We start from the raw sequence: 25,441 nt of genomic DNA, 5'->3' as shown, positions 1-25,441 counted from the left end.
GCACATCACACACAGCATATGATGTAAGTAGACCTATGGAGTCCAGGAAGGTCCTCTTGACTAATTATTTGCCTGCATGCCTCCCCACAGACTTGGTGCTCCTGAGGACAGGCATCTTGTATTGAAATTATCTGTGCATCTCCAAGATCTATCATTACACTGCATACACCAACATATACCTTCAGTAAAGTTTGTCCAATGGATGAGAAAAGGAATGAAGTCCAATGCTCTACAACCTAACTGAGTTCTAAGATTAACTCCCAGCATTGTGATTATGGGATAAAATGCAAAACTCCGGGAAACACATAGAGAAAGCTGCATCAGGTTTAAGGATAGTGTGAATCTTGTGTTTCTATCCAGGGAACACACTGTTCAGAAAGCAAAAGGACTGGTCACAAAGGTTTACTCTTAAAATGGAAAGCAAATGATTGGTACTAAATGTTCCAGGGTCCTAGTACATTTTGGGAACTCACTTAACATCGTAAATAAGTTAATCTACTAATATGTATTCTGCTGAGCCAGGAATTGAGGGGAATAATAATAATGATGTACCTTTGGGTCTATACTTACAAATGACTTTTGAGTATATTCTACTCTCTAATTTGCAGTACAACTCTGTGAATTGGGCCTTATTCGCCTATTAATGTTACAAAAGAGACAACTGAGATTTGAAAGTTGTTTGGATTTCACTGGGTCACATTGTTGGTTTGAACTCATGCTTCAGATCCAAACTTACGCTCAGTCATCATCACAGCTGAGAAAAGGGGCTTAAGATACGGGCTCTGAATTCCAGGAGTCTGTGACCTGGTTGTAATGACACCACAGTGCTTGAGAAACAGGACAACACAGTAAAGAATAATGAACTGATTAGAAGAGAAGACCAACTAATGAAGGTGGCAGACATTGAGAGATGAGCACACGTTTCCAGAAAGGATGTTCTTAGGCTGCGCTATTGGACAAAACTTGGGAACCGAAAGGATGATGCATTCAAAATCTTATTTTTCTGTGTTTCTGAGATAATTACCAATGTAGAGAATAATCATAATGAAAAGCAAACACTTGCATGGTGCTTTGCTGTTTTAAGACACAGTAATTTCCTTTAGTCAAGGAGAAGGGCTGGTTTAGACAAAAATGATGAATTTAGACTTGAACCAGTTGCATTTAAGGAGATGCTAGAACACGCAAGTAAAAACAGTCAGTTGCGGCCCATATTTAGGTAAGAAACCAGAGCTTCAAGCCATTGCACTGTGATGTCTAAGAGGGCAAAAGCCAGTTTTAAAAATACAGCCATTCAATCCTGAACTCCCATCCATTTCCTGGCATATATCAGAGTTAACCAAGTATGTGTAAATTGTTCAAATGAGAAATGATTGATTTCATAATTACATCTGCTATCTTACCTGCAATCAAAATAACAACAAAAGAGGTTTCTGAAGCCACCCCCCCCCAATCTCTCTTGAAGAGCGATGATTCCACATAACAAAAAGAAATCTAACACAACTCACTGTAGTTTTCTTATTCTTTTTGCTTTTCATGGGAAATTGTATTTTCAGGCAAACTACTTGCTGCAAGTCAGATATTCTCATCTTTTGTGGGAAGATCAGAGAAGTAGGGAGAAGCCCAAACACTCTTAAGTGCAGCTGAGGTCAATGCTGATCAAACACAATTCCCTCATGTGCTATGTTTTCTGTTTGGTTGGTTGTCGTTTTGTGTTTATTTCCAGAAAAAATATCTAAGACGCTTCCACCTACTCCAGGACTCCCAAATGCCTTGCAATTTGCAGATCCTTCTGATTTTGGAGGATGGCTCTTGTTTAAAAACTGCACAGTGTAAATGGTATCTGGTATTTAATGAAAAGCACTGAAATTGCTGTATGGTGCCACAGATTCACTGCTGAACATGTCATGAGGCAACATTTTATAGGCGTTGTAAAATCTTTTTACCACACACAGCTGCATTACCCAAAATTACTCAAATCTGCAGGGCATCTGAAACTCCCTCTGAAACAGTAATAGGCTTTGCTGCTTAAAAACGGATTATAACTAATGCACAAAAACAATTATCACTAGACTTAATTGCCAAGTGTTATATATATATCTATATATATATATATTTATATATATATAGACATATATATTTATATATAGGTATATATGTCTATATATATATAAATATATATTTATATTTATATATTCCTTCTCACTGAAATTTGAGCAATCACTAGGAAAAACTAAGTGAATTTCAAAACTTACAGGATTCTGAAGCAGAACTAGGAAAAATGTTTTTAATCTGTCAGTCCATATAAGAAAGATTTTATTGTCATTGTTTTTATAAGTCCTAATATCGTATTGTTTTAATAATCTGCACTTTGGATTAATTGGAGAATTTTTTTTATTATTGATAAAACTGTCCCATGGGGCTGGCTCTACACCAAGAGGAGGTAACAGGAGGTATTGGATAGAGAAAACAATAGAATCTGATAGACTAGGTTTCAGCCCTGAGTCATCCTTTCCCTTCCCTAGATCTTTTCTTCTTCTTTCATACAAGGAAACTTTGGGCTAAGCATTGTTGGGGCATCTTCCTCTGCCAACCTTCTGTGATCTTAGGTGAGCTAAAGTAGAAAGAGTTTGGGGTGCTTAAGTGGCTCAGTTGGTTAAGTGTCCAACTCTTGGTTTCTGCTCAGATCATGATTTCATGGTTCACGGGTTGGAGCCTTACATTGGGCTCCGTACTCACAGTACGGAGCCTGCTTGGTGTTCTTCTCTCCCTCTCTCTATGTCCCTCCCCTGCTCATGTTCTGTCTCTCTGTCTCTCTCAAAACAAATAAATAAGTTTAAAAAAAACCCGAGAGTTTGCTGTCACCTTCATTATCCTTGTGCTAAGAGGAAGGGTGGGAGAATACTAGTGAAAGAGGTGATACTGTGCTTTGCCTTAAAAGGTTTTAGTGTGAAAGAAAGTGATCTTGAGACTTTAGGCAGAATGGACAGTCTGGCATGGTAGAGACAGTGCAGTGGGAAACTACAGAAGCGGTTCAAGAAAGGGCTGGAAAGGTACACTGCCCTTGTACTAGAGACATTTAAAGTTAATAGTTTTGACTTTCTTCAACTGGTGTGGCAGAAAGTTTCTGGTAGCTCAGAAAAGTTCACATTCTCTTCTCTTGCATATTTGGCCTCCCCACCAGTCTATCTGTTCTAACTATAGAGTGTGGCATGGAGGTGATATTTGTCACTTAGGGGCCTGGCCCACAGAACTCTTCCCTGGAACTCCTTCTAGACTTTTTCTCTTGGTCAACCAAGTGGAAACCCTGAGTGATGAAAAAGCCCCTGTCAGTTTGGGTTTCTAAATGAAGGTATGAAGCAAAGCCACCCTGCTAACCCTAAACCAGTCAGCACTGTTAGAGAAGCAAGAAATAAACAGAGTTTGAATGTTGCATCCTAGTGGAGCATTGTTGATCACTATGGTCAGCTGCCACTTACCTAGAGAGTGACTGTTATGTTGTGGTGGTAGCAGAGGCAGACGGTTGTGGGTGAAAAAATGGTTCACAGTGAAAGGCAATAATGATAGGCTATATTTTCATGAATTCAGAGATGAAAGAAGAGTAAATAAAGGGAATATCTGAGCCATTTGAACATGCTGTTGAGAAGCCAGTGGCTAGGAGTTCAGGCTCTGGAATCAGAGGAACTGAATTTGTTTCCTGGACTCACCTTCACTGAGGTATGTGGCCTTATATAGTAATGCTTGGTACACATTTTGCCATTCAGTCCTCATAATGACCCCATTAGGTGGATGCCCTTATTAAACCCATTTTAGAGATGAAGAAACTATAGCTTAGAGAGGTCAAGCATAGTGTCCACAGTCATTTATGATAAAAAGTAAAACTGCAATTTAAAACCAGGTCTATCTGACCTTAAAGCATAGAGTATGTGCTTGGCTAAGGTTGATAATTGGTCAGGTTGTGGGACAACTAATGGCCAGGCTGGGGGACACCTTCAAGATTAGGCATGTGCTCAAAACTGTTCCACAGTTGAGCTGTCCTGTGTTATCTGGGAACACTGACGGGAAGGAGAGATAGTCAGAGGCCTCTGAGCACAAAGCACCATTGGCACTTTGATCACTGGGCCCATCACTGACCCACACCACATGAGGTGAAACTAATGTCCCTTGCCACAAAGAAATCCAGAAATAGCTACAGGAGACTGAAAGAACAAATCATCCCTAACTCATATCCCTGTCTCCAGAAGTTAAGGGCAAATAAATCATTGTTGCATTTTATTGCATTTTACTAATTTCTAGCTTAATGTAGAAAGCAAAAGTCCCTATGTAGCTGCTACAGGCTGTAACTGGGTGGTTTTAATGGGCTCTGGTTGGACAGTTCAATTAGGTCTCTTTTGTGGCTTCCATTGTTCTTGAAATCCTTGTCAAGGCAAGGATGTGTCATCTCAGTAAAGGAATTATCCGACCACATGTTAATTGAATATATACTGTGGACTAGGAGTTGACTGGCAAAGTAGAATCCAGGAAAAACTAAGACATGGCTCCTGTATTCAAGGAATTCCCAATCTACTAGAGAAGGTACATAGGTAAAAGACCATTTGATTTTGTTGTAAAGGTTAACAGCATGGAGCTAGAGACAGGATATATTGGTTTGAGTCCTAACTCTTCCAGTTACTAATGGGAGTAAATTTGGCCAAGTTACCTCCCCTCTTAGTGCCTTGGTTCTCTCAACTGTACAACGGGAAAGTGCCTCATAGGGTTTTCAAATTATTAAATATTTAAAAGATTAAATGAGTGTATATGTTCATTAACCTCAGTATACTTGAGGTTAGCTAGTGTTAGCTTTTTTAAATGAGAGTCTGATGAGTATATGAAAATAGCGAAAATAAATACATCAGGCTTGTTGGCTTTGTCACTCTAGGTTTCCCATGGGAAGTGATAGCTGAGTTCAGCAATGAAGACTAAGTAGGCATTAAACAGAAAGTCAAAGGTGTGAATGTCTTCTAGGCAGAAGGTGACACGGATGTGGAAATTGTGAAAAAGCCTGTTACAATCTTAGGGAAATTCAAAGAAGTCCCATCAAGTGGAGAGTCATGTTAATACAGACGAGGCTGGAAAGGAAGACAGAAACCAGCTCACGAGGAACCTGTAAGTCAGGCTCAGGGTTCACTCATTCCTAGAGGCAGGTAGAGTCACTGGCAGCCTTTAAGCAGGACAGTGATAGATGGACGCCAGTGGATTGATAATGGATCAACAGCCCTAGCAGTTTACTGAGGTGAGGACATTTGATGATAAAGGGAACAAATTTGTGTTGACTCCCAAAGACTTACTTTAATTTGCCCTATTGGTATGTGCAGATGTCAAAAACCAGAAATATCCACACAACTACTGAGAAAAGTGAAGCCCTATGTGGCCTTTTAGCCACTCAGATTTCTCCTAGCTTCTTACAAACCAAAAACAGAAATGAGACTCTGTCTAGCCTTCTCTGGTAGTACCATGAGGGCAGAATACTGAATTCAGTGCCATGGAGTCAAAAAAGCAAAAGGCCAGGCATTTAATGTTATGTTCTAAGTGAAGGAGAGAAAAAAAAAATCACATACATACACACACAGAAACATGTGTGAAAACTGGTTCTTAAGAAGGTGATCTCCACATCTACAGCAGTATCTCTTCAAAGTACAGTCTGCAGGCATCAGCATCAGAATCACCTGGAACACTTGTTTAAAATTCAGGTGCCTACACCTTGATTATGAAATGAATAAGTCACAAGGATAAAAGGCACAGCATAGGGAATATAGTCAATGACACTGTAATAGTTTTCTACAGTGGCAGATGGGAACTACACTTGTGGTGAGCACAGCATAACATACAATGTTGTCAAATCGCTATGCTGTACACCTGAAACTGATGTGACATTGTCAACTATACTTCAGTTTTAAAAATGTAGATGCCTGAGCTCCACCCAAGAGCTTAATCAGAATTTGTGTTTTTAACAAGTTTTTCAGACACCCTGCAACATACCAAAGAACAACTTCCCTACACCATTCCTTATTTTAAATAACTATAAATGCTTACATGCATCTGCAATCAAAAAAGTAGAACTACTATTTATCTGTTTGATACTATTATGTTCCCTCAAATTTAGGGAGGAATGACTCTTATCCTTTTAGGAAGCTCTTATGCCTCTCATAGGGCACTAAAGCCATTTAACCTTATGGACCAAGGTTAACGACTACTAACAAGAGAAACAAATCAATTGTTGGTTTAAAAGGTACAAAACTGGGGCGCCTGGCTGGCGCAGTCGGTTAAGCGTCCGACTTCAGCCAGGTCACGATCTCGCGGTCCGTGAGTTCGAGCCCCGCATCAGGCTCTGGGCTGATGGCTCAGAGCCTGGAGACTGTTTCCGATTCTGTGTCTCCCTCTCTCTCTGCCCCTCCCCCGTTCATGCTCTGTCTCTCTCTGTCCCAAAAATAAATAAGCGTTGAAAAAAAAATTTTTTTTTAAAGGTACGAAACTTTTGGGTGCCTGGGTGGCTCAGTCAGTTAAGCAACTGACTCTTGATTTTGGCTCAGGTCATAATCTCACATGAGTTTGAGCTCTGTGTTGGGCTCTGCGCTTGGGATTCTCTCTCTCCCTCTCTTTCTGCCTCTCCCCACCCCTCTCTCTCAAAAATAAATAAATAAACTTAAAAAAATAAAAATAAATAAAAGGTAAGAAACTTCAATATTTTCCTGGCATAACTTATAATGTTTGAAAGAGAACCCTGCTTTTAAAATGGCATATATTTGGGGACAGCCCTTTGGCTTTTCACCAGCCAGTATCATTTTCTACACATGCCAGGTACTAAGCACCAAATCCCTGGATTACCTTGAAGAATGAGAGAGATATGGTCTCCACATGAGGAAAGCCATAGTGGTTTCTTCTTTTCCTTCCTTTTGTGATACAAGGAGATGGCATTGGATGAACATATGTAAATACTATTAGATGAATACAATATTAGAGATATGCTACAGGGACTTTTATGAGGCCAGTAGTTGAAAACCTCAACATATCAGGGAAGGCTTCCAACAGGCAGTTGCTTTTGAGCAGATGCTGACAGATGGGGAGGGATGTTCTTCCCCAAGGGGTCAAGTGAAGGAAGAAAACTGCAGGCAGGGTTTCCTGCAAGGGCTCCCAGGACCCAGCCTTCTCTGTAAAACCTAGATGGTCTGACCAAAATATCTTAACAGATATCAGATTTGTGCAATTTATGCGTAAATAGTAATATCGTTCCTTCAAACATAAAAAAATGAAAATTAGCCCAAATAATTTCATGTGAAATCAATGAGCATCCTCATTTACGTTGTCCTGATAAAGAAAAAGCCTAGATTTTCTTTACATTTTCAGACATTACATTTACAAAAATAGACATCCTATATAAATTACTAAAAGGAAAAAACATTTTATTGCAATTAGGTTAAATCTATTTCCTCACTCCTCCCTCTGGCCACCTCCTTCCCAAATAGATCACTTTGTAGAAAGTAGCAGTTATTCAAAACAAAACATGTTGGTATATCTTACGGCCAAGTGAAATGGATCAACAAGGCACAATGACAAGACCCAATCTCAAATTGATAAATTTATCCGGTGGAAAAAAAATGTAGCTTGAGCAGCTTGTTGATCATTTTAAATGTTAATGGTAATATGCTTCTTTACTATTGAGATATTTGTGACTAATGGTGTGATGCAATTTAAATTTATAACATGCATTAATTTCAGCTGTTTTTCATCATTAGGAAAAATATTTCAAAAGAAACTTCAATGTTTTCCAAGAGCAACATATGAAACAACACCAGAGTTCTATCAAGCCCAGAAGGCCCCTTCCACAGACTCAGTTCTGTCAAAACCAGGCCCTTGAAAGAAGACTTTCTCTTAGTAATTTCTTGGTTGCACTCAGATTTCCAAAGACTTAAAATAAAAACATCTCTTCTAATTCCTCAATTTAACTTGATATCAGAATATTATTAGTTCCATTGTGGTTATGATGAGTAATATATATATATATATATAAAGGCTACATTTATGCCCCATGTAATGGAGGTCATATGACCAAAGTGATTTTTTCCCCTTGAGTCTATGGATGGTTCAAGAGTATTGTAACGTTCACATTTTACAACAAGAAATAGAAAGTTAATTGATAGCTATTTAGAGCATTAAAAAAAACCCTAGTTAGACAATGAAAAGTTACTTTGTACAAGATTAAAATAATTTCTTAGGACTGACCTCCATATTGGTTGCTGAGCCAACAGACTACTGGCGCTAATTGTTTACTTAAACTAAGTCACTGCAACTCCAAATCAAAGTGTTTTCCATAATTTGGTACTGGCTTCAGCCTTTTACCTCCCTGAATTGATGGACATGAAGTTCCACAGGATATCCGTTCTATTTTTTCCCTTTGCTCAAAAAATATTTTAATGTTATGTGAAGTCAGGGGCTTTATTTTATTTTTGTTCTGTTCTACATAATCCTGTCTTTATTCACGTTTGTGGATGTTGAAAGAGCTACATTCATAGCCATGCTTATCTACCAACTTACTGCCTTGTTCATTCAGAATAAGATTAAAGAACCACAGTTTTTGTTACCAACTACTTAAGCAGTAAGTAATGTACTAATATGGAGTATGTGCTATTGCCAAAATTAATATTTACATAACAAATGGGATAATAAAATTTAGGTCATCTTGGCATGTTAAGAGGAAGAGCCCTCACTATGCAATAATCAATTAATCTGTGAACTGTCCTAGTCCTATGTTTTGTAGTCAGGAATAGCTAACTGACCTGGATATAATGTACATATCTACAGAATCACGGTGACTTAAGAAAGCAGTCACCAACTGCCTGTTGATAAAATGAAACTAATTTTCTTGATTAATAATAACAATAAAATACTAAAATTAAAATACCTGAAAACTGCAAAGAAGGAGGGGAAGCATTGACAGTGAGAGCCATAGAAGATAATGCTCAAACAGGTGTTCTTCACGGCTCTTAGGAGAGATCACTGAGCTCAGCGCTGGAGAATCCAGAACTGTATGGGCTGATTTATTCTTGAATTTGAGCCAAATGTCTGTGACAGAACTGTGCCTGCTTTTATTTTGCAAAATACAACAAAAAGGAAAGGAAAGGAAAGGAAAGGAAAGGAAAGGAAAGGAAAGGAAAGGAAAGGAAAGAAGGAAGGAAGGAAGGAAGGAAGGAAGGAAGGAAGGAAGGAAGGAAGGAAGGAAGAAAGAGAAAGAAAGAAAGAAAGAAAGAAAGAAAGAAAGAAAGAAAGAAAGGAAGGAAGGAAGGAAGGAAGGAAGGAAGGAAGGAAGGAAGGAAGGAAGGGGGAAGGAAGGAGGGGAAGGAAGGAAGAAACCTGAAATTTATGAAAAATCAAAGAAAAAAAAACTAAGGAGTGAGTGATCAGTAATTCCTAACATACCCAATTTAGCATCAGGAAAATGGTTGTAATAGATAGTAAACATTTTGGCAAAAGGCTATTGTGGCCAACTACTCTAACCTGTAAGCCTCCCAAACTTTGTGGCTTAAAAGAATTAGTTACGTACCATACTTTTGTAAATTGACAGGGCTCATCAAGATTCTTCCTTAGGGACTCTCATGAAATTGCAGTTGGATGTTGGCTAGGACTACAGTTACCTCAAGTCTTGACTGGACTGGCCATCGAGGGTGACTCCCTCATGGTTGGAAGCTGATGTTAGCTTTTGGCTGTAACCTTAACTGGAGCTGTCAACAGGGATGCCCCATACATGACTCCTTTATGTAGCTTTGGTTTCACATTGTGTGGTGGCTTGGATTTTAGACAGAGCATTCCAAGATGAAGTATTCTAAGAGATCCAGGGGAAAACTAAGAAATTTAATGACCTAACATCTAAAGTACCAAATCATCACTTTTGTCACACTGTATTGCTCAAGCAGGTTACTAAGTCCAGCCTAAATTCAAGGGGAAGGAAAATAAGGCTTCCTTGACAAGAAGTAGCATGTGGATGTAGAGAGGAAAGGAATTAATACTAGTCATCTTTGAGATTCTTACAAAGGCATTGTGTCTGTCTTGAGCATGCTAAATACAGCCTAAAGATCCTTCATGATGGGTGTGGATTCTATGCACATTGATGTGGCCACAAATTTTGATCTCAAAGGGAATATAAAAATGAGATTATGTCACCCATCCATTTAAAGCTAACCAATGCTTCCATTATACTGAGAATAAAATTCACACTTAACATGGTCTGCAAAGCCCTATATGGTTGGCTGTATTCCAATTTCTCTGACCTCATTTCCATACACTCTTTTCCTTGCTCACTTTGCTATAGCCATCCTGGCTTTGTTTCTCTTCCAACAATCCAAGCTCATTCCCACTTTTCCACGTTGTCAATTTCTACTGCCTGTACTTGCCCCCAGATCTTTATGCATCCCATACCTTCACTTCAATCAAGTTTCTGTGCAAATGCCTCTTCGGAGAGGACACCACTTAACCACTTTAATCGATCACACACTATTAACCACTCACTGACCACCATGCCATCACTACCTGAAATGACCTTGTCCATCTCTCTGTTTAGTTTTAGGTGTCAGGCACCAGACCATGAGCCCCATTAGAGCAATGGACTTACCTGTCTTATCCACATCCATATTCCCAGAAGAGTGTCTGGTACATAATGATATTTAGTACATATTTGTTGAATATATGAATAAAGGTAGGCCATGATCAAGTTCTCTTTTTAATTGGTTATAATTAGAAATAACCAAAATGTCCTTAAAGATTATGACAGCCTTATATATAATTCATTCAAACTTCAATTTCACCTTTGACCACTCACATGAGATATCTAGAAGGAAGAACGTCATATTCACTGACTTACCTTTACACCTCTCATCTGTTGGTTATAGGCTCCCACTGCTGCCACCTTGGCAGGAGTCATCTCTAGCAGCCTGTGGCTTTCTTTGTTTCTGTCATGCTACCTAAGATAAAAAATACAAAATAAAACAAAATATTTTTTTTTCTAATCCAATACAATCTTTAGGAAACTAAGGACAGGGGGCTTAGAAAGAGAAGACAGGAGAGGTAGCATTTCACTACTTGTCAAAATTAGTTCTTTCTATTCATTTTTTTTTTTTGGATCCCATATTCCTCTCTCTGCTCATCATTTGGGGTCTGTTGCTTTAAAATCTATTTTACAGCCTCCCTAGACTACTTACACTTCCCTTTGAAAACTAGACTCTCTCCCTCCTGTCTACATTTCTGGAATGCTCTTTCCACCCTTGTTCCTGCAGCTAAGTACCTTTCATCCCTGAAAATTTATTTCATATATCTGCTCATTTGGAAAGACTTATACTAACCACCACCTCCACTTCCCATTTCCCAACCCCTTCTGATTTAGGTTTCTATTAACTACACTACAGTGAGGTAAGTGTTGTCTCCTCATCCAGCTGAGTTCTTCGCAGACATGGATGTCGTCTTGTTAACTTCTAGAATCTTATTGCCAAGTCCAGTACCTGGAACATAGTATACATTCAGTACTTACTGAATTAGCTCAACTTAAATTGCAACAAAGTTAAAAGAGAACAGTAGGGAATTGGGACATTGGTAGAAAATGTCATGGGGCTAAGAACACACTGGCCTCTTCCTTTTACACACAGTAATTTTATTAGTTCAGGCCCAAATATATGTGCTTTTCCAGAAATGTCACCATTATCTAATATGTTAAGAAAAGAAGCTGAAACTTGAGTTATTTAGAGCACTGGCATGAAATCAGGCATTTTTCCACTTCTTCTCTGCCACACCCTCTACTCCTCCTCTTGTTCATTTGCATTTTTCTTGCTCAGTCTGTGGGTTGTAGGTGCAGAAAATAGGCACCAGGCGCAATCTACAGAATTCAATGTGATCTCTGACAAAAGAGGCTATCCATGTTTTTTTATAATTGTAAATTCTCTCTTTTTCATATCTATTTAGATATATCAACATTGGTGAAATTATATATCTTTCATGTGTCTTTGGAGGTGTCTTTAATAGGCATATAGAAATTGGATGTGGGGCAGCTGGGTGACTCAGCCAGTAAAATGTCTGGCTCTTGGTTTCAGCTCAGGTCATAATCTCATGGCTCATGAGCTGGAGCCCTGCATCAGGCTCTGTGCTGACAGCGCAGGGCCTGCTTGGGATTCTCTCTTTCTCTCTTTCACTTTCACTGTATTTCAAAATAAATAAATGAAATTTAAAAAAAAAGAAATTTGATGTGATATTTATGTCCAATACAAAGAGCTATTATTTTCAAGAAAATGTTTTACTTTTTTTTTAATGTTTATTTATTTTTGAAAGGGGGGGGGCAGAGAGAGAGAGAGAGAACATGAGCAAGGGAGGGGCAGAGAGAGAGGGAGACACAGAATCCAAAGCAGGCTCCAGGCTCTGTGCTGACATCTCAGAGCCCGACATGGGGCTTGAACCCACGAACCATGCAATCATGACCTACGTTGAAGTCGGACACTTAACTGACTGAGCCACCCAGGGGCCCCAAGATAATTTTTTACTTTAAAGAGAAGAGACTGATACTACATTTCATCTTCAGAAAAAATATATATCTCTATCTCTATCTATCTATCTATTTACCTATATCTTCAAAAACTTTGCTAAAATGGTGCTTTTCCACTTTTTTAAAGAAAATGAAAACATAGGCAGTCAGCTAGCAAGCTAGTTAAGTCTTACCCTGTTCACTGCATACAGAAAGCAATTTGAAATAGTACCTACGTAACCTTCAGTTCAGCACAGCCATTCATCACCCTGTTAGTAATGCCATTATGGGGCCCCCTTTGAAACACCCCTGAAATTGACACTTTCTAGGTGGGAAAGATAGTACAAGTCAAAATAACATATTTTGTGCTTGTACAATGCTTGTACTGCTTGTGAGTATTATGTTAGTTTACAATGTGGCTTGATCAATAATTGTTGAACAAAGTTTTCTGCACAGACTGAAAGATTTAGGTCGGTTGGTGGTGGAGGATGGTGGATGAATTAAGTTAGTGGAAAGACAAAACTAATTAATAGTGGAGATTGTGATTTTGTGGTAGTTTGGAAAACTGAGGATTGTGCTTTCTGGCCTGAGATTTCCTATGAAATGTGAGTGGCTGATTAAGAAAACACATCTCGTTTCCCTGTGTGTATGTGTCTTCATTGAAAGAATGGAGCTAGTGTCAAGTTTCTTAAGTACCACAGTGATAGAAGTTTTAATATGTACTGCAGAAGTATCAGACTGAATCTGGAACTAATACTTTCATTTCTGGAAAAAAACACAAATACTCAGTCCCCCCCACTCCTTGAAATGCCCACTACCTCCATTCGTGCACGTCTATTAGAGGCCAAGACAAATGTACCACATTTCACTGCTTCTCAGCTGTACAGCTTACTCTGTAATCTAATGCCAACTCCCATAAAATTCAAGCTGTAGCAAGTCACCTTGCACAACAGGTCACTCACATAGCTTTGTCCCTTTGAGTTTATGGGAAACAGGAGGAAAGCCAGCAGTACGTATCCAGGCTTAGTGTAGACCATCAAATCACTCTCCTTGACTAATGGTAGACTCTTGGTCATCACTTGTGAAAGCCAGTTCTTAGGCCAACCAGGCAAAAAGAGCTTCTAATAGATTTTTTGAGGTCTATTTTTTCTTCATATTTGACACTCATGAGAAATATTTTCTTTTCTCCTACACTTACTTTTAATCTGTGGCTCAATTTTTTCATTTATCACATCCTGCCTCATCTAACTCCCCTTGTTCAAAAAGGACAAGGTATGGGGCGCCTGGGTGGCGCAGTTGGTTAAGCGTCCGACTTCAGCCAGGTCACGATCTCACTGTCGGTGAGTTCGAGCCCCGCATCGGGCTCTGGGCTGATGGCTCAGAGCCTGGAGCCTGTTTCCGATTCTGTGTCTCCCTCTCTCTCTGCCCCTCCCCCGTTCATGCTCTGTCTCTCTCTGTCCCAAAAATAAATAAACGTTGAAAAAAAAAAAAAAAGGACAAGGTATTTGTCTAATTCAGCTTTTTATGCACCTAGAAAATGGGAGGATATGATGCACAATACAGTGACTCCATATTCATTTAACAAACGTATGAATGTATACTTTTGACACACTATATGGCATGCATTCAATTTTGGATATAGGAAACCAAGATATAATCAGTTCAAGGCTGAAATTATATTGAGAAACAGTCTAATTTCAGTCATCTGCTTTGTGACCAAAGGAAAATCTTTAAAATATTAGAAGCCAGAACATGTACATTTAGTATTTTACCATACTCATTTAAGATAAATTCAAAATTATGTGAAAGAAGAGCAAATATTAACAATCATCATACTGCATTGAAAAAACTTTCAAATAACATTTGTGTTCAGCAACCAAAAATAGCAAGATTGATTAGCTGAGTCTGCCATTGGCACAGGAAGGAGTGGAGACATGCCCCTGAAAGTTTGGATCAGATTCCGATAACTTATTTTTTTTAATAATGAGATAGGGATCACAGAGGCAGAGTTATCTTCCTAAAGTCATGTACCAGCAGCTAGATGTTACCAAGGCTCTAACAGAGAGCTCAGTTCTCAGTACCCTAGGAAGCGTTCTTGGGAGAAAGAGTTGAATAAAGAATAATCTGTAGGAAGAAGCAAAATTCCTCATCCAACCCAGGAGGAACCAAATTTCTAACCTTCAGCTCCCAGCCTGACCAGAGGTTCCATGGCTGTCATACCCATTGGGTACAAAACTACAGGAGATGTGGGTGAAACAAAAGCACTGGAGTGGAGGAGAAGGACTCATCTTAACAAGCCTGAGACTTTTTTTTTTTTATTTAATATATGAAGTTTATTGTCAAATTGGTTTCCATACAACACCCAGTGCCCATCCCAAAAGGCGCCCTCCTCAATACCCATCACCCATCCTCCCCTCCCTCCCACCCCCAATCAACCCTCAGTTTGTTCTCAGTTTTCAAGAGTCTCTTATGCTTTGGCTCTCTCCCACTCTAACCTCTTTTTTTTTTTTTCCTTCCCCTCCCCCATGGGTTTCTGTTAAGTTTCTCAGGATCCACATAAGAGTGAAAACATATGGTATCTGTCTTTCTCTGTATGGCTTATTTCACTTAGCATCACACTCTCCAGTTCCATCCACGTTGCTACAAAGGGCCATATTTCATTCTTTCTCATTGCCATGTAGTGCTCCATTGTGTATATAAACCACAATTTCTTTATCCATTCATCAGTTGATGGACATTTAGGCTCTTCCCATAATTTGGCTATTGTTGAGAGTGCTGCTATAAACATTGGGGTACAAGTGCCCCTATGCATCAGCACTCCTGTATCCCTTGGGTAAATTCCTAGCAGTGCTATTGCTGAGTCATAGGGTAGGTCTATTTTTAATTTTCTGAGGAACCTCCACACTGCTTTTCAGAGTGGCTGCACCAATTTGCATTCCCACCAACAGTGCAAGAGGGTTCCCGTTTCTCCACATCCTCGCCAGCATCTATAGTCTCCTGATTTGTTCATTTTGGCCACTCTGACTGGCGTGAGGTGATATCTGAGTGTGGTTTTGATTTATATTTCCCCGATAAGGAGCGACGTTGAACATCTTTTCATGTGCCTGTTGGCCATCCGGATGTCTTCTTTAGAGAAGTGTCTTTTCATGTTTTCTGCCCATTTCTTCACTGGGTTATTTGTTTTTCGGGTGTGGAGTTTGGTGAGCTCTTTATAGATTTTGGATACTAGCCCTTTGTCCGATATGTCATTTGCAAATATCTTTTCCCATTCCGTTGGTTGCCTTTTAGTTTTGTTGGTTGTTTCCTTTGCTGTGCAGACGCTTTTTATCTTCATAAGATCCCAGTAATTCACTTTTGCTTTTAATTCCCTTGCCTTTGGGGATGTGTCGAGTAAAAGATTGCTACGGCTGAGGTCAGAGAGGTCTTTTCCTGCTTTCTCCTCTAGGGTTTTGATGGTTTCCTGTCTCACATTCAGGTCCTTTATCCATTTTGAGTTTATTTTTGTGAATGGTGTGAGAAAGTGGTCTAGTTTCAACCTTCTGCATGTTGCTGTCCAGTTCTCCCAGCACCATTTGTTAAAGACACTGTCTTTTGGGGCGCCTGGGTGGCGCAGTCGGTTGAGCGTCCGACTTCAGCCAGGTCACGATCTCGCGGTCCATGAGTTCGAGCCCCGCGTCGGGCTCTGGGCTGATGGCTCAGAGCCTGGAGCCTGTTTCCGATTCTGTGTCTCCCTCTCTCTCTGCCCCTCCCCCGTTCATGCTCTATCTCTCTCTGTACCAAAAATAAATAAAAACGTTGAAAAAAAAATTTTTTTTTTAAATAAAAAAAAAGACACTGTCTTTTTTCCATTGGATGTTCTTTCCTGCTTTGTCAAAGATGAGTTGACCATACGTTTGTGGGTCTAGTTCTGGGGTTTCTATTCTATTCCATTGGTCTATGTGTCTGTTTTTGTGCCAATACCATGCTGTCTTGATGATTACAGCTTTGTAGTAGAGGCTAAAGTCTGGGATTGTGATGCCTCCTGCTTTGGTCTTCTTCTTCAAAATTACTTTAAGCCTGAGCCTTCTAATGCAAGGAGGACAATGTTCACAAGCACAAGAATCAACAGGGGAATCTTCAGAGGGTCCTCCAAATACCAGTATATCTCCATGCCCAGCTTCTAGAGAATCACCAGCAGCTACCAGGAGCTCTCCCTGGTGCTGCCGCAGCACAGACCCAACCCCCAAATTCAGCATGGTTTGCTACTTTAGCTCTAACTTCTCTTTGTAAGTCTAGTTTCTCAGAAACAAAAACCAAACCAAACCTTGTTTTAAAATGTTTGATGAGGTACCTGTTAGTAGCCTAAGATGCAACTGAGCCAGTATTTTGAATGACATAATTACTACCCTATTCGTATGACACTGTGTGTGAATGTACTACTCTCTCCAAAGGAGAGCAGATAAGTCCTGACTACAATAGAATTGTGGGCAGTGTCGGGGAGTGGGATCTTCATACTACTTCTAATCAGTGAGAGTGATATTGCAGGGAAAAACATTATGATGAGTCATTGAGAGACAGGAGGTCTAGAATTGCCTCTGCTTATGATTAGGTGATGATCTTTGGCAAGTAACTACTTTTCTCTGGATCTCTTTGTTTTTTTTCTACTGTAAAATAAGGAAGTTGACTTAATAATCTATAAGATTTCTAATAGGCTGTATGACTATACTCTTCTCTGGACTGATCTTAAGGCAGCATAAATGGCTGCCACCACCTGATGGCTGGGATTACCTATGTGTTGTGATTATTCCATTGGACTCCACTTTCTGGTTGCTGACACTAACACATATTATGGGGCTTTCCTCTAAGCACTGCCATGTAATTCCTCATAACTAGATCAGGCACTGGGACTGTCAGAATTCTCTCTCACATTCATGTCTTTCTACTTATACAGGTAGCTGAAGCATCTATTAGTGTTCTCATGATTTTAGAAGAGAAAGTGGGGGCTATGACACCCACTCAGTATCACTTGAAAGGCAATTGTCTTTTCCACTGCTCAAGTGCCTACATAGAAGCTACTTTTCTGAAATAGATGCCAACCAACCACTTCTGGTTTATTTACTCTTTCTTTTTTAAATCTCTTTGTTAGATCTGATGCTGGAAAAGGGTTGGTCAGAGGTATGAATAAGTATAGATGCATCTCATGCTCTGACCAAGGTACAGAATGATTGTATATAAGGAGTTATTTTAATCAAATTTTAAATATGTTAAGTGCCTATTCAATAGAGAAGACTATTGGACAGTGAATAATTATAACTTATGACACCTCCCACCCCCAATGATTTTTTTCTGCAAACTCACATTTTCTATTATAATGTGTACTGAAGTAGAAGCATAGTTATATTTAATGGGACCCACATCGGCTTTCTGATGAGAACATCACTTCTTTGGTAACATCCTGCTGAATTTGGGGGTTCAGAGACTAAGCACCTTGCTTTATTTAATGTCTCCTTCCTGCTATAGCACCTATTTGGAGGCCCTGTATTTCCTGGCAGCTGTGCTATTCTTACATCATTTTAAGTCAATTAAAATTATTAGTGTAGTTTTAATAGCCAGGGCTCCCTGAGGCCAAGTAACAAACGGTGCAATTTGAAGAAAATTGAATAAATAAAATAAGGAGGAGATAAATGAAACAATAGTCCAAGAAAGGAATGAGAAAAAAAAATTAGTCTATTAGCAAAGCCATCTACATTAAACATAATAATAACAATAATAATAATGATGATGATGATAGTAATGCATCATTTGAAAATCTAGCCAGTACACAGGACAGAACCAGACTTAAAAACAGATAAAACTGGTTTTGCCTTATGATGCTTTGATTTCAAGGACACTGGGCCAACCCCCAGTGCCCGCCCCATCTTCACCAGCCTCCCTAGCATTTGAGAGGTTATGATTGATTCCTTTGTCCTCCACTAAGTTCCCCCTTGGGAGAGACAATGCACTGTGCTTTATTTTTAAGTTATACAAGATGGACAGGATTTTTTTTAATTTATAAGTTTATCATTTCCATTTCACTTGTAAATAAGGCAATTGTACCAACCTATTTGTATGACCTCTCAAGTGTCTGTAACATCATGATCTCTGCTTCCAGGAAGGAGTCAGCAGGGATATGAAAAAATATACATACATTTTTAGGACATGAAAAGGGGAATGGGAAAAAATATTAGAGCAATGAATTTCAGCAGATTGAAGCAGATTTCAGTAGCAGGGAGGGTAGTTAGGGTCCCGGGATAAGGGGTGTTCCCAAATGCCACCTGAATTACTTGCTATCTTTTAAACTTTGGGCAAATTGCTTAGCATCTGCGAGCATCAGGCTCTTCATCTAAAAATCGGGGTAGGGGCACCTGGGTGGCTCAGTCGGTTAAGCGTCTGACTCTTGATTTTGGCTCAGGTCATGATCTCACAGTTTGTGAGATTAAGCCCCACATCAGGCTCTACGCTAACAGCAGGGAGCCTGCTTAGGATTCTCTTTCTCCCTCTCTCTCTTTGCCTCTCCCACTCTTTCTCTCTCTCTCTCTCAAATAAATAAACATTTATTAAAAATGTGGTTAAAGAAAGAATCTATTTGAGGAAGATGTTGGGATGATTAAACAATATAATATATGCAAAGGACTAAACACAGGGTCTGAAATATGATAAATGCCCAGTAAGAGTCAGTCATTATTATCATTATAACTTTTTACTCAACAATGGAGAGAATTCTCAGGATTAAAGAAAAATGTACAGAAGTATGAGGCCACACTAGTAGTGATTTTCTGCTTTTGCTAAGGTCCTAGAAGACCTTGGTACTCTGCTATACATAAATAGTATCAGCCAACATTTAGTGAGAGTTTCATTTGTGCTGAACCCTGTTTTACATGCCTTCTATGAATTTTCTCACTTAATCATCAAAGTGACTTCTGATAGGTGCTATTACCTATCATAACCATTTCATAAATGAAGCAACCAAGACATACGACATTTACATATCTTGTTCAGGGTAACAGAAATGCAAAGCTAACAAATGGTAAACCCAAGATTCAAATTCCCAATACAATCTGTGTATCTCTTGCCCCCTGCCAGGGCATCGCATTACTGTGAACGTTGGCTGATACTCAAATGGCTGATAGAGGGGCTAATGGCCTATTCAAGCTATCTCACACAGTCCTGGATTTAAGCAGTGTGAACCCCAGTGTGGGGATGGAGGGCTATGTCCAATGAGAGGAGACAACTTTTTCTAATCCACTGTCCTGGAGGGGCCAGGGTTCTCCAGTTCTCATAAGAACACTGCCTGGACCAGCGAAGGCCCTGGACCTAAGCAGCCCCTTCTTCACACATCCACCACACATTCAGCCTATAGAGCCGGGCTCAGCCCTCTCATCTACAGCCAGTGTTCTGTTCTCCAGGTGGTATGCCCAGGAAAAGACTAATCATCTGAAAACATTGGCCATGGGAACGGATGCCCTAGTGTCACCTGATCAAAGAAGACAGAGCTGTTAACATACTGGAGCACTCTTGTGGCGGAAATGAATCACTCCACAGAGCCTGGCCGCTGCAGCATCATAGAGAAATTGTACCAAAACTCAAGGGCCACTCTCAAGTGGAAGAGAGCTTGGCAGATGGCCAGGAAAAGGTGCAGAGTGTGCCAGACTCTTAATAAAAGAATGGCTTCACAGTCAGGCCTCTTGCTATAACTGTCTCTCCTGCTTTCTCTTTTTAAAGCTATTTTTCCTATTGTAAATAATCCCATTAAATGAGGACCATTGTCTCTGCTTCCACACAAGAGGCCCATTCAGAGCCTTTAGCAGCAATGAAAAGGAAAAGCACACCCGGTCAAAAAGATGAGGGGTGTGGTGTTGTTCCATCAAGAGGGAAGCAGGAGGTGGAGGAGGGGAGGACCTGGGTTGAGTAAGAAAAAGCCTAGTGTGTCAATCTGACCAACCATTTGGAAAATCTCTTGTGAAATCTCCCCGTAGTTAAATGCTGGTTGGAGGGGGATAGTGGGGGCATAAAAAGGGAAGATAGATTTAGGGTGCAAAACTTGTAGTTCCTAATATCTTTGGGAGTCAGACAAATAGGCAGGATCATGAGTGATGCAAACAGCAGACCAGATTGGGTGACTAAAAGAGCACATTTTCTGTAGACTTTAGCACAAAATTATTATGTCACTTAGCTCTACTTTTCCTGGGCAGCATCAGAATGAGCTTCTCTGCTGTTATGCAAGGAAGACATTTCATAAGATGGGCAATCAGCTGATCTTAAAAAAAGATTTTTTTAAAGGCTAATGAGAATGTTTGCAGTGTTTTTAAGCATAGATTCTTGACAATCCTTAGTTATCTTTTTTCATTCAGGCATCAACACCAGATTGGCCAATCACCAGATTTTTCTCTTTAATTCTTAAAACACAGCTGATACATTTGAAGAAGAGGAAAGAATGAGTTAAGGAGTCAGCAGAGCATGTTGGTTAAAACAGAAGACTCTGGAAACAGACTGCATGGATTAGGATTATCTCTATCATTCATTAATGTGTAACCTTGAGGAAGTTACTTGAACTCTGTTCCTCTGTTTCTCATATATAACTTGGCAATAATAATACAAAGTACCATGGAAGATTGTTGTGAAGATTAAATGGGTTAATATAGGTGAAGTACTGAGAAGAGTGGCTGGCACATCATTAGTGCTCAATAAATGATTACTGTTATTGAGTAAAAAAATCACTGTCAAATAGAGGGCCAGCATCTCCCACACATTGTCACCTAAAATAATCCACAAGCAGATAAGACATTCAATTGTTCTGACCAGGAGTTTTCTCTCAATTACTTATGGCCACCATTAATATTTAAGATTTCGTTCAGAACAAAATGCAAATCATACCTGTCTACTGTATGATCTTGGAGCATTTGAATGCAACTTGTCACCCAGGTTGGAAACAAAAGTGCCGGTCATGAATTTTTTATTCACTCTTTCTGTTGTTTAGCCAGAGTTAATCATGAGGAGACACTGAATCAGGATGGTCACTCAAGGCTCAATTTTTAGAAGCTTTGGTAACATCTGGTCAATGACTTCAAGAGAAAGCAAATGAGTCCTAACAAAGGTCTGTGAATCATACACTACTATTCTCCAACGTTCACCCCAAAATCACCAAGCTAAAAGACTGTTCTTTGCTGACATCCTTGAGATTATGAATTATGCTCTAGTGACTTTTTCCTTTTGAAAGTCATCCTTTCTTATGTTTTTAATGTAATTTCCCTAGGTATAAATGTTTACCACACATGGTAAACCACATTAGTCACAAGTTTGAATACTACATGGATGCCACTTATTGAGGCTGCCTTCTGTGCCAGATCTGTATTTACCACTGTGGTCATATTCTCATTGCTCAAGCTCACAAAAGGTAGGGCTAACATCCTGTACTGCTCACATAGTTTTAGACTGCCCTGAGCAGACTATGCACGAAATGTGTTAAACCCATCTAAATTATTACACATATGAAATGAAAGCTAAAGAAGTCTTGACATAAAGAAACCTATAAAATTGCTTTAAATGTGAATAGAAAAAAACAGATGAATCCCAAAGCAACAGGTTTTAAATAATATAATATTGCTCATTTAAATCCATTTGCTGGATAGCAAAGATATGAAAAATAATATTTAGTCCAATCCTTAGTAGTGGCTCTTAATTAGAAAGGTCCAGCCCCTGAATGTATTTGGGAAATTCGCAGAGGTAATTTTGGTTGCCCCAGTGATCGTGTGTGCTATCAGCATTTAGTGGGTGGGAATCCAGGATTGTTAGGGTCCTGCATTTCGTGTACAGTCTGACACAATGAAAAGTTGTCCTACATCCCTCATGACATTTTTTGTATCCCATTAGACATCCATATGTACAAAGGTCTGTTAATGTGTTTGGCATGTTATTTCTATACCAGTTAGGGTTATTTCCCTCTTCCTGTCATAATATGCTAATAAATCTAGTCTATTATTATGTCATCTAATGCTAGTTTTTAGTTTAGTCTTTGCTTACACCTCTGTTCTTTCATTTTCCTGTGTAGCTTGACTAGAATGGCTTCTGATCTTTTTACAGCTTTAATCCAGAGTTAGTCATTTTAAGTGGGGGAAGAAAAATCTAATTCATCATCACAACTTCTAGTATAGTCATGCCCAAGAGTTTCCAAACTGAAAAACCTGTCATTTTATTATCAATTGCTTTCTTTATATTTGTCCTTCATAAAGGGCATTTTATTAAATATTTAAATTATGGGGCACCTGGGTGGCTCAGTCAGTTGAGCGACTGACTTTGGCTCAGATCATGATCTCATGGTTTGTTAGTTCGAGCCCTATGTTGGGCTCTCTGCTGACAGCTCAGAGCCTAGAGCCTGCTTCAGATTCTGTGTCTCAGTCTCTCTCTGCCCCTCCCCTGTTCATGCTCTGTCTCTGTCTCAAAAATAAATAAACATTAAAAAAATTATTTAAAAAATTATATATAAAATCATTATTAAAAGAGTATACTTATAGCATATTATACATATATCATACAAAGTTTTATAAATTGTTATGTGTATTACATACACATTCAAAAATATTTTATGTTTCATATATTATATATTTATATAAATATGTCATATATAAATCATATAGTATATGTTCCTATGTTATATGTTATAGATATATATGCCATATAAGTACACATATTACATGTGCATGGTATAAATATTGTCACATATGTTATATGTTTACCTACTCACACAGACATGCTACATATATGTATATATTTGTTCACCATGTACACATGTCTTATAATGCATAAGTACATACATGTCATATACATGCCATGCCTGTTACAGACATTTACATGTGTGTATATGTTAGCATCAAAAATGCATGTATGTGCTGTACAGATATGTAACACAGATTTTAAATACATACATGGTGTGTACCTCATACATGTACATGTTTATGGGTATAAATGCTTTGTACCTTCATGTTATGTTTTCTATATTATATTCATCTTTTGTATATTATATAACATAAAAGGAAGCATACCTGGAACATATTTTCTTAACTTTTTTTTAACATTTATTCATTTTTGAGAGACAGAGCATGAACAGGGGAGGGGCGGAGAGAGAGGGAGACACAGAATTGGAAGCAGACTCCAGGTTCCAAACTGTCAGCAAAGAGCCTGATGCGGGGCTTGAACTCACAAACCGTGAGATTGTGACCTGAGCCAAAGTTGGACACTTAATAAGTGAGCCACCCAGGTGCCCCAAGAACATATTTTTTTATGATAAGGAGATACCTCATGAGGATAAAGTAGCTGGAGCAGCATTGCTGTGATATTTATTTAGTCTAATCTCTCTCTCAAATGGGCACTTACGGGTTTGCAACTTTTAGCAAATCCATTGTATTTCCAACATATATTTCAAATGAGATTCTAGAAACAAGTCTAGAAATATTTGAGAAGAAAAAACAGCAATTGTATGAATGAGGTAATATAGTACTTACTGATTCATCAGCATTAATATGACCAAAGCTGTGTTGGAAACTAGAACATTCTAGCCAGTTTGCTTACATCCCATCTTTACCCATTTGTAGGTCTGAGCCAGAGGCAAAAGGCCCAGAAATATCCATGACTCTCATTTGCATTTTCATATTTTCACATAATTCAATTTCCTATATCCAGCTAAGGCTAGCATTAGAAGTGCCCAAAGACACAGAGAAAGAGCAAGAGTTAGAGAAATTAGAGATATAAATTCATTGAAATATACTGGAGGTGGAACAGGCCCAGAAGCCCTTGTGGGAGTGCCAGCTCATACAGAGTCTGGCCCTCAATCTCCTCAGAAATTCTGTCAGTTGACAGACACCATGTGGATCTTCCACACCCTTATCTTGGCACGCAAGTCACTGCATTATCACATACAAGAAACTAATTCCTGTTCGTAAGGCTTGATGCTAAGTGTGACTCAGATATTACACTATCCAGTGGACCAGTAATTCTTTTCCAAAAGTTAGCCCTGAGGTTGGCAATAAATTGTCCTCTCAGGCTTCACCTGGTAACAGTTAGAAAATAGAAAATTTCTTAGCAGATCACCAAGGCTGAGGAAGTCTTTCACTGAGTCTAGTTGTAACCTCCTCAAATCTATGACATACATTCGGACCTAGACTTACTCTTTTGCCTTGGCTTTTAGCCTTAACTAAGTAGAGATTTTGTTTCCCAAAGGCTTAGGGAGGGCTTGTGAGTTGTATTTTGCCCTCCAGTTGCCCTGGTTCTCAAAGGTATCCTTGCCTAGAGGTGACCATAGTGAGGACCCTGAAGAGAAATACATTATTAAGAGATGCTGAAGCTGGATGATTAATCATTAACAAAGAGTGATCAAACTTTTAGAGGATACCAAATCCTTAGATCACCCACATTTAGTCTTTCAGGCAATCAAATAGGTAATGAGGGGCCCACAGGGAAAGAATACAGCAAAAGGTATCAACAAATTCTTTCATATTTTACAGAAGGCCTGAGATCTTACCCTTATGAGCACATCATGACCATTTTAAAGTCCTAGCATTGACCTGCACAGTCCAAACTGTCCATGACTCTGCATTAATATAAATACTTTTCACAGATGACTTCGACCCACTGGAAATCGCTGCCTGTAACTCGGCTGAGAAGGATTAGAAGGCTGAACCTAGACTCAGGCTGTGTAGCAGTGTGTGCATGAGGGCGTGTACATGTGTGTGCGTGCATGTGTGTGTGAACATGCATGTGTATGTGTGTTGATAGGATACATAGTATATGATCCATTAGAAACATTCATATCCATGTGATTGAAAAGGTCTGAGCTACAAAATTTCCATTAATTCAAAGCATCAGAATATCATTGCACCTACCTTTCCTTTTCCTTCA

The 25,441-nt window shown here is 39.1% G+C and overlaps 1 long non-coding RNA gene across 1 annotated transcript in view; it reads right to left on the bottom strand.

The window, feature by feature from the left end:
• The window catches only part of LOC123608496, a 482,727-nt gene that overhangs the window by 270,347 nt on the left and 186,939 nt on the right, over window positions 1-25,441 (bottom strand). The window contains exon 2 of the long non-coding RNA XR_006717257.1: window positions 10,889-10,988. This is a non-coding gene — a long non-coding RNA (uncharacterized LOC123608496). The remainder of the gene's footprint in view (window positions 1-10,888; window positions 10,989-25,441) is intronic.

The sequence above is a fragment of the Leopardus geoffroyi genome, chromosome B2 (genome assembly GCF_018350155.1).
Source record: "Leopardus geoffroyi isolate Oge1 chromosome B2, O.geoffroyi_Oge1_pat1.0, whole genome shotgun sequence".
In the NCBI taxonomy this organism is placed as follows: domain Eukaryota; kingdom Metazoa; phylum Chordata; class Mammalia; order Carnivora; family Felidae; genus Leopardus; species Leopardus geoffroyi.
Note: the sequence above shows the minus strand (reverse complement) of the source record. Positions and strands in the feature narration are given on the sequence as shown.